The sequence below is a fragment of the Hemitrygon akajei genome, chromosome 31, assembly GCF_048418815.1.
Source record: "Hemitrygon akajei chromosome 31, sHemAka1.3, whole genome shotgun sequence".
Lineage (NCBI taxonomy): Eukaryota > Metazoa > Chordata > Chondrichthyes > Myliobatiformes > Dasyatidae > Hemitrygon > Hemitrygon akajei.
This window is the reverse complement of record NC_133154.1, coordinates 13,210,586-13,224,177: the sequence shown is the minus strand read 5'-3', so window position 1 is coordinate 13,224,177 and position 13,592 is coordinate 13,210,586. Positions and strand designations below refer to the sequence as shown.

The 13,592-nt window shown below is 44.3% G+C and overlaps 1 long non-coding RNA gene across 1 annotated transcript; it reads right to left on the bottom strand.

Annotated features, from left to right (window-relative positions):
• Positions 1-2,193: 2,193 nt before the first annotated feature.
• On the bottom strand, positions 2,194-12,367 carry LOC140719314 (uncharacterized). Its single transcript, XR_012096891.1, has 3 exons — positions 12,231-12,367; positions 3,922-4,064; positions 2,194-3,529 (listed from the first exon to the last, which is right to left on the bottom strand). It is a non-coding gene; the product is annotated as an uncharacterized lncRNA (long non-coding RNA).
• Between the last annotated feature and the right edge of the window lie 1,225 nt (positions 12,368-13,592).

Sequence of the window (13,592 nt, the reverse complement as noted above, 5' to 3'; positions counted from 1 at the left end):
AATGGATCATGTCCCAAATTGGCAGTGTTGCTCAGGATGGGGGTTCTTCTGTAAATAAGAGGCCATTGAAATTCAATTCCTCCATCCCACACCACAGCTCTGCAAATGTTTTCTGCCTGATAGGTCACTGTGACAAATCACTTGCTCTAATAGTTGTGACCAATGACTCCCATGGTCACTGCCAATGGTTTATTGACAGATGTCTGCTCATTTAGACTTTCTACATTGTGGGGTTGAATTGACTCTGTAGTTTGAATAACTGTCCACAGACAGCAAGCTCCTGATTCCCTTGCATGGAGCAGTGCTCAACCAGCTTAGTGCCATCGAGCAGCACAGAAACAGGCCCTTCAGCCCAGCTCGTCAGTGCCAAACTTATTCTACCTAGTCCCAATGACCCAGACCAAGACCATAACCATCCATACCACTCCCATCCACATACGTCTCACAAATGTTCCATTCAAACCTTCATCCACTACTTCCACTGGCAGCTCATTCCACACTCACACCACCCTCTGAGAAAAGAAGTTTCCCCTAATATTCCCCTTAAATATTTCACCTTTAGCCTATGACCTCTAGTTCTAGTCTCAGCCAACCTCAGTGGAAAAAGCCGGCTTGCATTCAGCCTATAATTTTGTATAGCTGTATCAGAATGGATTGTGGACCTGGAGTATCTTATGACACATGAAAGAGGGTGAGGTGAAGGGAGAACATCAACATTGAATGCCCCTCGTCAAAGTAAAACACAGAATAGCAGAAAAGAGCTCCAGTGGCTAGTGGACAAGTTGAGTGTCCTCAATTAAAGTATTATGTTTTACGTATGAAGAAACCAAAGTGTTCTGGGGGTGGGGGGAGGAGGTATGCAGAGTTAACCATCTAGCAGTCAGGAGATTAAGTCAATAGCATTTTCTTAATCCCAATGTGAAGCTATCTGAATTTCCAGTTTCCACTTAAACTCACTGTGGATGTTGTGAGTTAATCGAAGACCTTCCTCTCACCATTCTTGCACTACAGGGAACATTGGCTGCTGTTTCATGGCAGTACAGGTCAGCCATGATCTTTCTGAATGGAGGAAGAAGCTCAAGGGGCTGCTGAATGGCTCAATTTCTAGTGATTTCCCATACTCATGGTGTTGTATTTTGCTCAGAGCTCCATCCCTGCTGACTTAGTATCTAAAAGCCTCATCTATTTTCTCCAAATCAAGATGGTCTTCAGTTAATTCTTACTCTCCTGAGAGGGCTCAACTCAGCGGGTGAATTGGTGTTGGAGAGGAGGTAAGGGACAATTGGCCACACTTACTCTGGCTAACTGCTGTTGCACACAGAGGTGAGCTCAGGTAGGGTACAGGCTTGATTGTGATGTCTTCAGCTACCCTCCCTGGCACTAGTCTGGTTTAGGTACCAGTCGTACTCGTGGAACCATCACCCACTGCATCTTCAGAACTGGAACGAGGTACGTTCAGGGATGGGAGCTATTGGAGAAGGTGATGTTTGGGCTAGATCCTTGAATAGTCAGCTTGTACTACAGCTTCTACTGGTTAAAGAAACAGACCAAGCTTTCTCATATTTCTTGGTACACACAGGATGGAGAACAAGTATGTTTTTGCTGCCCAACCTCCAGCTGAACTACCCTCTACTAATGGCTGTGTCACGGTTGGCACGGCCTCCCACTTAAAAAGTGCCACAGCTTTGCATTGAAAAGCTCGGGAATTGTGCCAGAGTGGTAATCTCTGTTTTACTAAAGGTATTGAACTTGAGTGATACCAATCATTTCCCCATCATCTGGGGAGCGACATAAATCAGAATGTATCTGAGCTTGATCCAAACCATTCTCCTCCATCTCCTTAAGCATGTTCCATGTCTGAGCTGTGAATGTTTATTGGGAACCATTTTGGAGGAATGTTCTTTAACACTCTAGTTCTGCTCATTTTATGGTCAGAAGGTGGTGGTAGGGAGGGAAGAGAGAAAGCAGACTCAAAGAATTTTACTGCTTGCTTTTTTTTTCTTTTTATGTTTTTAACTGTATGTAAACACTGTATTTGTGTTGAACTTTTTAAAACAATTTTTAAAGAAATATTGTGTTTGTATTATTCTGACTCCTTTTATTAAAGTTGTGGGAAAGATTGTTAATTTTTACATCAGTTTTACACATAATGGAAGGGACATTTTAAATCCACGATGTCCTGCTTTACCATATTAAAAACTCAGCGTACAAGTTGCATCGGCTTATAGTTGCTCTCTCTTTTAACCAGGTTTTGGAAAGCAGTTTAGGATTTAAGCTACATTTAAAAAAGGAGAGCCATCCAATTATTGAAATCTTATTCCAGTAATTGTTTCAAAAAGCCCAACAAAGTAAGCACAGACAAAATGCAAGCTCAAATGAGTAGAATTTTGAAAAAAAGCTTTGAATTCTACATTGCCCAGCCTTTAGGCAAATGTTGGTATGTCTTATACAGTGTGCTAAAGTCACACCTCCCCCCCCCCCCCACTTTTTTTACAACATAGATGGATATACCTGTTTTATAGTAGTTCTGCCAAGTGACTTGGCTGGTGTTACCAAGCCAGTGCCTAATTGAGGGGAGTACAAGAATGGGATTGGCTGTGCTTCATGTACTTTCCAGTACTGCAGGGATGTAATGCCAGCATTGCCAAAGAATGTCATAGAGGTTCACTGGTGCTTCAGTCCAATACTGCAGGTTTGTAGGCAAGATCTATTGGATGAAATGTCCCAACCTAGACCATATTGGACAAACACAGCCCTGCTCTTCTATAATCCTGATCATAAATCTCTCAACTCCCAGTTGATTGTGGGAACCTGGAGAAGATGATTTGGCTACAGTCACTTCCTACACAGTCACTTCCTGAACTGTCTCCAGGTACTTCAGAATTGGTTTTTTTTGCATAAAGTAAAATAGTTTACATTCAATCACAACTGTTGATGGAAGGTTATTTGTACATTGTGAATGAACTTTGCAGATGGAGCTGCGCATAGCATTTAATATTAGATGCCTGGGGATAATATAATGTACTAGGAAGGCTATTAACTGAAGAGTTGAGTTTACAATGAGGTCAAAGTTCTGCAAATGCACTGGTGAAAAATTTACAGCAGCATCACAGGCACAGCAAAATATTCACAGGAAAATAAATTAAATGTGTACACAATCTTTATAAACATACAGTTAAAGTAAAAAGTCCTTTTTAATGCTTAATGGTCATAGTGTTGCTATACTGTAGTGATTAGGGTTGTTCAAGAACCAAATGATTGAAGGGAAGTAGCTGGTCTTCAACCTGGGTGTGTGACACTTCAGGCTTCTGTACTTCTGTCTGAAGATGGCTGCAAGAGGCCGGCATGGCCCCGATGGTAGGAATCTTTGATGGGTGCTGCCACCTTGAGGTAGCACCTCCTGTAGATAATGCTGCTAGTGAACAGTGATGTACTGAGCTGAGTCCACTTCTCGCTGCAGTGCCTTGCATTATTGTGCATTCAATCTGTTCCAAACTTCCACTGAATGTCAAGAGATACAGTCTACAATCTGTCAAACAACATTCAGTTGACAGAAGTTACATCATATTCATTACGAATGAGCCTTGCAGATAATATAGCACTCACTGATTTTTGAGTTAGAGTGGAGTAGTTCATACTACTCCATTAGTTCAATGGCCATTGACTAAAAGAGGCAAGTCTTTTAATGAGATGGACAAGTCCATCTATAGTATTGCTCAATACATAAAACAAAACTTAACAAGAGAACTATAGACGATGGTGAACTCAAGTGCAGAGTAAGGTCTAGAATTAACTCAAACTCAAAATATACAAGACAACAAACAAAATCCAAAGGTGAAATCACAAATTGTAGTACTAGAAATGAATCTCCTATGATTGAGCACTGAGTGCTCAGCACGAGGCCTAGAAGTACAGACTTACCATGAAGGAATGCGGCAGGTAATAATTCACAGTCTGAGTCTTAAAGGGACTGTGGCAGCTAACCGTACTCCAGGGAATTGGTGCGCCGAAACTTGGATGCCTGCTGATGTTCCGTCGGGACCACGACATATAATAGTTGAGAGCTATACATACAACAAAAGGATTCAGATTAATGGAAGTAACATCATCCTTTGCACAGAGATTGCCGTATTGTTTGTTAAACACTTGTTAAAGAAGGTAGTGTGAATCAGACTTTGATAGCTATTAACAGAACAGAGTGATAAACATCCCTTCACCCTTCGCGTAGAATTTAAGATCTGATACAAAATGGATTCAGGTGATGGAAAATAACTACTCTGTGAATGAGCATCGATGCCACACTCACCCTTGGATACCCTTGAGTGACACAGAGATCACCAATACCAGCAAAAGTCTTTGAATGAGATAACCAAGTCAATCAACTCCAGCATAAAGAAAATAGTCAGTTATTTTCTCACCACACCAAGGGAATTCTTTACACAACAGAGGAAAGGCTATTTTGTACATTGAGGGTAAATGCACAGATTGCTGTGCATTCTACACTGGATGCCTTTGAATAAAATGTACTACAAGGCTGTTACGTAACCAGTGATAAGTTTTACAATGAGATAATCTATTCCATCCCTACAATGCACTCAAAATGCTGGAGGAACTCAGCAGGCCAGGCAGCATCTATCTTCTTAATCCTTTTCGCTCCTTATGGATCATAGGGCCTCAACAAAAGTCCTCCACTTCCCGCGATCTCTAGCAGATGTTTTTGCAGTCTCCCAAGTTTGGCCGGTGGCTTTCAGTTCATCCAAAAGCCTTCGCCTCCAGGTTTGCTTTGGGCGACCTCTTCTTCTCTTCCCTTGTGGATTCCATTCGAGTGATTGTCGAGTGACATTCGACTGGCTCTTCCTCAAGGTGTGGCCGACCCATCTCCACTTCCTCCTCCTCATCTGGAATACAATGGGCTCTTGGTTTGCTCTCTTCCATAGGTCTAGGTTTGACACTCTGTCGTACCACTTGAGGCGGAGGATCTGCCGGAGGTATTTGTTGAGAAAGGTCTGGATCTTGTTGCAGCTGGTGTTAGTGATTCTCCACGTTTCGGATCCATATAGCAGGATGAGGCAGCATCTATGGAAAAGAGTAAACAGTCGAAGTTTTGGGCTGAGACCCTTTATCAGGGCCGGAAAAAAAAAAGATGAGAAGTTAGAGCAAGAAGGTGGGGGTTGATGATGCTGAAAGAAGTACCATGTAATAGGTGAACAGAGAGAGGGGGGAAGTAAAGAGATGGGTAGTTGATAGGTGAAAGAGATAAAGGGCTGGAGAAGGGGGAATCTGATAGGAGAGGGTAGAAGACCACAGAAAAAGGGGAGGAGGAAGAGCACCAGAAGCTGGTGATGGGCAAGTAAGGAGGTAAAATGAGAAAGGGAAACGGGAATGGAGGACTGGTGGGGGGTGGAATTACCAGAAGCTCAAGAAATACTCGAAATATGGAAAAGACTGTTTACTCTTTGTCATAGATGCTGCCTGGACTGCTGAGTTCCTCCAGCATTTTCTGTGTGTCGCTGTGGACTTCCCGCATCTGCAAGATTTCTCGTGCTTATTCTACTCTGTATTGCTCTTTACACGTAAAGGGAAATCTGTCACACGCTTCATAAATTGTGACAATGCCTTTTTGTCAGCTGCCTTTGAGGATAGAGAACTCCATACTTGAATAACTATAAGTGAGCAAAGTTTCATAATCTATCCATCCATTTCAGAATTGTGCTCTACACATATAATAAGGCAGCTTGCAATCTGGAACACCCCAAGAGGATTCAGTTACTTCATTGGTTGTGAGTGAGTGCTTCAGATGATGCCACCCTGCCTGTTGGGGGTGCCTCTTGCAGAAGATACAGCACTTCATGTTCAAGACCAAGTCTGCTGTCATTCAACCGTACACACGTATACTGCCAAGCGAAACATCGTCCCTCCGGACCGAGGTGCACAACAGAGTACGTATCACTCACACAAAACTCAAAGGTAATAGTACCACAAAGAAATTAACAAATACTAAGATGTAGTATACGCTACTGGCACTTCATATGTGATGAGACCCAAGAGGAAGTTCAGTGGTTTTATGGCCTGTGGGAAGAAGCTTCTTCCCATCAGATACAGAATCTGTTTCCAAGGCCCACTACCTGTATTCAGACATCACCCTTTCTTCATCAGCCTGGGTTGGGTTTGATCTTGGCGAGCTCTGTGTTCCTGAGTGAAGGTCACCCATCAATGGTTGGTCTCTGGAGTCACCACTGCGGGTAATCTTATAAGGTAACTAACTTTCTATATATTTCTTTGCATACGCTCCGCTCAGTGGCCACATTATTAGGAACGGGAGTGGAACCTCGTACGCTCTTTTGCACACCATTGTTGTAACATGTGGTTATCTGAATTACTTTAGCCTTCCCGTCAGCTTGAACCAGTCTGGCCATTTTCTTCTGATCTTTCTCATTAGCAAGACATTTTCATCCACAGAACTACCATTCACTGAATTTTTTGTGTTTTTCCACACCATTCTCTGTAAATTCTAGAGACTGTTTTGTGTGAAAATCCCAGGAGATCAGCAGTTTCTGAGATACTCAAGCCACCCCATCTGGCACCAACAATCATTCCACAGTAAAAGTCAGATCATATTTTTTCCCCATTGCGATGTTTGGTCTGAACAGCAACTGAACCTCATCAGAATCAGGTTTATTATCACCGTCATGTGACGTGAAATTTGTTAACTTAGCAGCAGTTCAATGCAATACATAATATAGCAGAGAGAAAATAATAGGTAAAATGGAACATAGCAAAAACAGAAATACTGTATATTAAAGTGAGGTAGTCTCCAAAGCTTCAATGTTCATTTAGGAATCGGATGGCAGAGGGGAAGAAGCTGTTCCTGAATCGCTGAGTGTGTCTTCAAGCTTCTGTACCTCCAACCTGATGCTAACAGTGAGAAAAGGGCATGCCCTGGGTGCTGGGGGTCCTTAATAATGGACGCTGCCTTTCTGAGACACCACTCCCTAAAGATGTCCTGGGTACTGTATAGGCTAGACCATGTCTGCATGCTCTTATGCATTGCTTTTCTGCCACATGATTGGATGATTAGATGTTTGCATTAACCAGCAGGTCTACCTAATAACGTAGCCACTGAGAAACTCCACTTAGTTCTTTGTTCCTATCTACATAGCTGTAATTACAATCCTTGGCCAAACATGCACCGTGTGTGTTGTGGAAGCCCACTGTTACTCCAACCACTTGAGTCCTTAATTGCCAGAATACTCGTTTGTGCTCTTTTGCAATTAATCAAATTATCCTTTTCACAAAATGTCAGTTCTCAAAAAAAAAAATGGAAGCACTACCGGCGATCTGCTCTGGGAACGTTTTTAACTCAATGCAAGCCACCTTTGCGTTGTTCCAGCTCCATTGCCTTCAAAGTCAGTGTGGAGTTTATCGTCATGAGCGCACACAGATGTAATGAGAAGTTGCTTGTGGCAGCATCGCAGGCGGCGGTGGTTGTTGCCCGTCGTGTCCGACGATGACAGGAGACCTTTGCGGGAGAGTTTTTACCCTGTGAGGCAATTCCACTCTCTCGACCTCAGAAGTCCGGGTTAAGTGGTGCGAACAAGTGTCACAAACTGGGACTTCCTTGGTCCCAGCGGATGCCCATGGACTTGTCACACCCTTCGCTCTCCACGGAGCGTTGCTGTGCCGCTTTCCTGGCCATTGGAGTCCAGAGCTGATTTCGCATGCTAGGATATCTCGGGGGTATCCCTCACCTGCTTTAGCCTGCCCACAGAGCCGAGTGGCTGGTGGGGACCAAAGGAGAGCGAGCTACCCTGGAGCAGGCGAGACAAGCCCCTTCACCAGAGCTACTACCCTTCCCTGGACACCCCATACACTCCACATCACAGGCACATCAAATAAGCAGCATTCACACACAAAAAAACCCCAAATGATATACAAGTAGCACAAAAAAGTCTATTACAGTGCAAAGTAATCAAAGCGTCCCTTTGCTGAGGTTCAAACTGCAAGAGGTAACAGTCACCTCTGAGGTAAACTATTCCTTCCGCTCCCTGAACATAAAGTCATCGACAATCAGTTGTTCAAAGTGCTGGCCTTCACCCGGCGTGACCGAGCTTTGCAGACTGCGTACTCCCGCCGGATGCCTTCCGAAGCTTCTAATTGAACAGAGTTAAGTTTTGCAATTTGATAGACTATTTTCCTGTACTTTGGCATTGCGCTATACAATAAGAGAATGGTAGGTTGTACAGTCTGCCATGCAACAATGGGGCTGGTCGATAGGTGATTTCTTCATCAAATGCAAACGGGTTTAGCTGATGAAAGCACACCTGCCTCGCCACTTCAGGTACAATGACTACTAACTAAACACAATTAAATCAAACAATGTCACGATCATTCATCTGCTCCAGTAACACCTGAGGTGGTTTACAGTCAATGATTGGATGCAATTGATGGAAGTTACTTCATCAATTACAAATCTTTACAGATAATATCACATTGTCTCTCGGGTATTGTTGGCTAAGATGCTATGGAAAACTTTGTTCTTCATTGTTTGATAACCAAGCAGCCTTACAATGTGCTGGAGAATTCACCCTTCTCCAGTATTGTCTGAAGCGTTAAACAAAATGGACTCAGTTGATAGAAGTTGCATGTATTGCAAATGGGTTTTCCAGACGTTGCTGAACTGCCGATTAGATGCCCATCATTAAGGAAGGGTACTTAAGACTACAATGGCAATTAACTGAATAGAGTTATCTTGCGACAAAATAAATCATTCCATCTGAACTACACAATGTCTTCCCCTTCCTATTCTAGCACACATTACGATTAAAGAAGGGGTATTATGGCAACTAAGGCACCTAAAGGGTTTTGAAGATTAGGATATCAAGACCAACACTAAGCTTCTGGTCTATAAAGCTATAGTCCTCCCCTCCTTGCTATATGGAGCGGAGTCATGGACAATATGCATCAGGCACATAATATTCCATTAAATGGAAACCTACCGTCAAAGATGCCTCCTAAAGATTCTGAGAGTTAGTTGGAACAGGCGCAATAACTCCAGTATCCTGGAGGAAGCTAACATCAACTCCATAGCCACAATCGTGACTCAACACCAATTGCGATGGGCCAGCCGCGTCATCCATATGCCTGACTCCCGCCTCCCTAAACAACCCCTGTTCGGCCGATGCAAAGTGCACTCCTGGAGAACAAGAACAATAGCAAGACCTACCCGAGGAAATGCCCCATCAACCAGAATGGATGGCAGAAACTAGCAGAGGATAGGGAAAGCTCGAGAAGGACTGTCCATGAGGGGAACGCACAGATCGAAGAATACCTCCACCGTGCTGCGGAGACTAAGCACCTTCAACATGAGGGACTGGGAAAGGCCCAACGAGCCTCATCCATCACCACCTCAATGACCTACACCCGCCAACACTGCAATAGGACTCGTGGATCACGGACCGGCCTTTTCAGTCATCTCAAGACCCACACGTGACCAGATCAACCACCAGGAGAAGAATCCTACTCGATTCCGATGGTGATGATGAAAGGTCCATTAATTCCCAAGCTTTTCCAGATGTATCTGGCTGCATTGGAAGGAGAGTTGGGGCGAACACTGGACCGTGACAGATAACACAGGTCAACGATTTTTTTTTCAAAAGTTTTGCTTGTTCAGAATTTATTCTTGTTTATGATGGACCGCTTGCAGTTGAATACAAATATAATTTCAGACTATGTATCACGTAAGAATTTAATGTAAGAAATGAACTTTTATTGAATATAATGCATTTAATTGCATAATGATGCTAATCCTTTGCAAAAGTTCAACTAAGCTGCGATGTTTTGTTGATGATTTTCATTTGTACTCGGTGTGTGAGGCTTCTCGCTTAAGTGTCCAACAATAATCAGCCAGTATTGATGGTTCCAGTTGCCCTGAAAACGTTTCTCCATGACCACGTTTCCCCCTGTTCATCACTGATAGTGCCAAGTTTTGCAGGGACGAATTCCAAATGGGATTGCAGAAAATGTATCTTTAGCAATAGGTTGCACTTCTTGCTTTCAGCTCACATTGTGGGCAACACTTTGAAATATGAATTGAAATAACAAATACAGGCGACTTTTTAAAAAAAAGGTGAGTGATAGGGAAATTTCATGGGCCCAAAATCCACAAGATACGCTCAAAAGTTGTCGGGAAGCAAAATCTCTGTTACCCAGTGTATTTAGATCTTCCCTGACCACAAATGAGGTACCAGATGCGGTACCCTTTACTCGAGGAACTGCTGGGGTAAGCCAGGTAATTACAGGTCCGTTTTTAAAGAGAAATAGCACGGTAATTGGCCCTTCAGCCCATCGAGCCTATGCTGCCCAATTACACCCATGTGACCAGTCACCCTACTAACCCGTTTGGGCTCTGGGAGGAAACCGGAGCTCCCGGAGGAAACCCACACCCGTCACGGGGAGAATGTACAAACTCCTCACAGGCAGCGGCGGGAATTGAACCCAGGTCACTGGCGCTGGAATAGGGCCGTGCTTACTGCTACGCCACCCACGATTTTCACCAGCAGGGATCAGTAAAGGTGAGCGCCCACGCAGGTCTAAGGCAAGTTGGGAAATTAAAGCCAAAGTTGATAATAGGGGACTGTGATGGGGGAGAATTTCGCGTGGTGATAGGAAGTCTGCGAGACTAACCGTGTTTCACGGAGATTGGTGCAGGAACCAAGGCGATCACGCTTATTACAAACGGCTTGGACGTGAATGCAGGAGGATTGGAAACTGGTGATCTGTTTGATAGAGAGGAGAGTAGGCACAGGATATAGAAAAATAATCGATCAGTTGCTGAGATGGTCAGAATCGTTTCCCCCCCCCCCCCCCCCATGGTAAACCAAGAAGCTGTAGGTTTAAGGCGAGGGGGAAATGTTCTAGAACGTACAACAGTTCAGTCCCTTCGGCCCACGTTATTGTGCCGACCTTTCTACCTACGCCAAACCAAGACGCAGCAGGTGAAAGGTCATCGGGGTCACCAGCCACCCCAAACTGTTTCAGAGGCTTCGGTCTAGCAAACGGTACCCCAGCGTTAAAGCCAGGTCGAACCAGGCTTCTCTCTACAAGCCATTAGACTTATAAATTCACACGTCTGTACATCGCAACGGGGTCATAACGCGAAGGTTTTTTCTCCCTCATGTTGTGGGATGGATGAAAGTTTTTTAAAAAATCTAAATTCAAAAATCTAACCCTTCCTCCCAAATAGCCCCCCCCCCCCAGTTTTCTTTCATCCATGCGCCCACCCACGAGTCTCACAAATGTCCCGAATCACCACCCCCACACACAAAATGCCGGAGGAACTCTCAGCAGGTCCGGCAGCATCCACACAAACAAACAGATGATGCTTCGGTTGTCCCCTGCTCTCACAGAAACAAACCCTACCTCTGACCTACCCGCTATTCTTCCCGTCATTCACCTTAAAATGATGCCCTCTCGCACTAGCCATTGCCACCCTGTCTATCTATGCCTCGTGTCTTCTCTAGCAGGTAGCGGTCGATCCCAGTGCCCTCAGCCTGGGCGGGGAGAGTTGAAGAACCGGCGGGCTCCTCTCCCCATATCACTGATACGGTCCGAGGGAAGGGCAGGCACCGATACAGCTTGGCACCAGTGTCGTCGCAGAGGTTGAGATCCACATCAAACGGCCACATTTTCTGTTCAATGACTTTGGAGAAGTTTGCTCATGGAATAGAGTTAAGCCTTACCTTGGGGCAAACTGCTCCAGTAGGTAGTTCGGAATGCAATCCAACGATTCAGCTGGTGCAGGTTATGCCAGGCATTGCGAATGAGCTTCGCTGGGCCCGTAATAGCGTTGCACTCGCCGCCACACAACCTGGTCACAAATCTCTATCTTTTTACTTCCTGAGGAATGATTTATCTCCAGTTTGTCACCTGAGCAAGCATCCAATGTTTCCTCGATTGTTACCCGGAGTTTTACCAGTACATCTCAGTACCTCTGCGTCAGCAAATGTTACCTTCACACCCGGATTTATCCACCACAGGTACCATGGTGCCCTGGCCCTTTAACGGTGATTAAACTGAAACCGAACTGCTCTTTCCACTCTTCCTGCATAAACAGTGTCAAAGTGCAGTTTCCCATTTCAAGAATATACTTCATGCAGAATATATACAGCGCATCTTTATTCACCGTCCCATCAATTCAACAAGCTCTTCAATAAAATATCAAAGTCACTCACGTTTCCACGTTAAACAGTGCGCCCATGAGGTATGTGATAAGTTGTTCTACAGGGCCCAGTGCCTGGTGGTGACAGGACCATAGATCTCTAGCTCCCATGATATCGCAGCTGATAGAGTTTCAACGCGTCCTCGGAACCTAATGTCATGAGCTCAGCGGCTAGTTTGGACACCTGTATTTATTCATCCTATCTTAACTAGAGCCGCTAAGTCCTTGTGCTTTCGAGTTAATCGTGTCCAGTTAACTGTGATTGGCACGTGTTTCCCGCACTCTATGATTATTTAGAGAGGACTCTCCACAAGCGAGACTGTTCCCGGTCGATTCCTACCCCACACTTGTCCCAGGCGCCTTGCGTGAAATGTATCCTTCAGCCCCCACCCCTCGCAAAGTGACTGGTGCCTGAGTCACCTTCCCTGGGGAGAGGGGTCTCTCCGGTCCTCCCTTCACAGAACACAGGCCCATGTTACGCCGAGCTTTTAACCTACTGCGCGCAATCAGTCTAACTCTTCCCTCCCGCATAGACCTCCATTTTTTTCTCTTATCTATGTGCCTTTTAAAAAAACCTATTAAATGTCCCTAATGTATCTGTCTTTACCATCAACCCGGCAGCGTGTTTACTGATTGGATCCAGCGAGTACTACTGCACAAAAGAAAGGTACCCATTTACTCGGCCCAAAGTTGTTCAGATCTTTTTAAAACTTGTGTTCACTCCTCCCTCTGGTGGTCATAGCGATTGAACCCTCTCTCCACCAGTAATGGACATTAACCCAACCTATTGGCACTACTTATTAAGTAAACTATTGTGCTTGCCCCATAATCATTTTAACTAGACTTTTTTCTCTTTTAATCCCACTTATCATCTTCCCCATCCTTTGCTTCTCCTATTCTGTCCTCTCAATCTTATAGAATACTATAGAGTCTCCCTCTTCATCATTATTTCCTGTCTCCCTTTCCTCCTCCTGTGTTTCCCCCTCTGATGTACTCTGATTTCCCCTGGACTGAAGGTGGATTAAATACAAAGCTGGTTATTTTCAACTTGTATGTCCTTATTCACGAATTTTGCTTTTTTAAATATGCTGCTTTATTGTGAGAGCATGCTTTGCAAAAAAATATCAGCTTCAGATTTGTGCATGGAGGCAGAGTTTGCAAGTCACCTGTACATCCAACTTATCATAGCAGTCACATCCTTACAGATACCGATTGCAATGTTTCAAAGCTAAACCCAAAACTTTTCATCCAGTGCCTGTAAGTATGTGGCTGTTAAGGCCAAACGATAGTAGAGGTAGATTTGATAGCCAGTCTCCAAGTTTCTGTAGTTTTTAAAGTCACCTGTTTGTTTTAAAACATGCAGAAAATTTAGTGA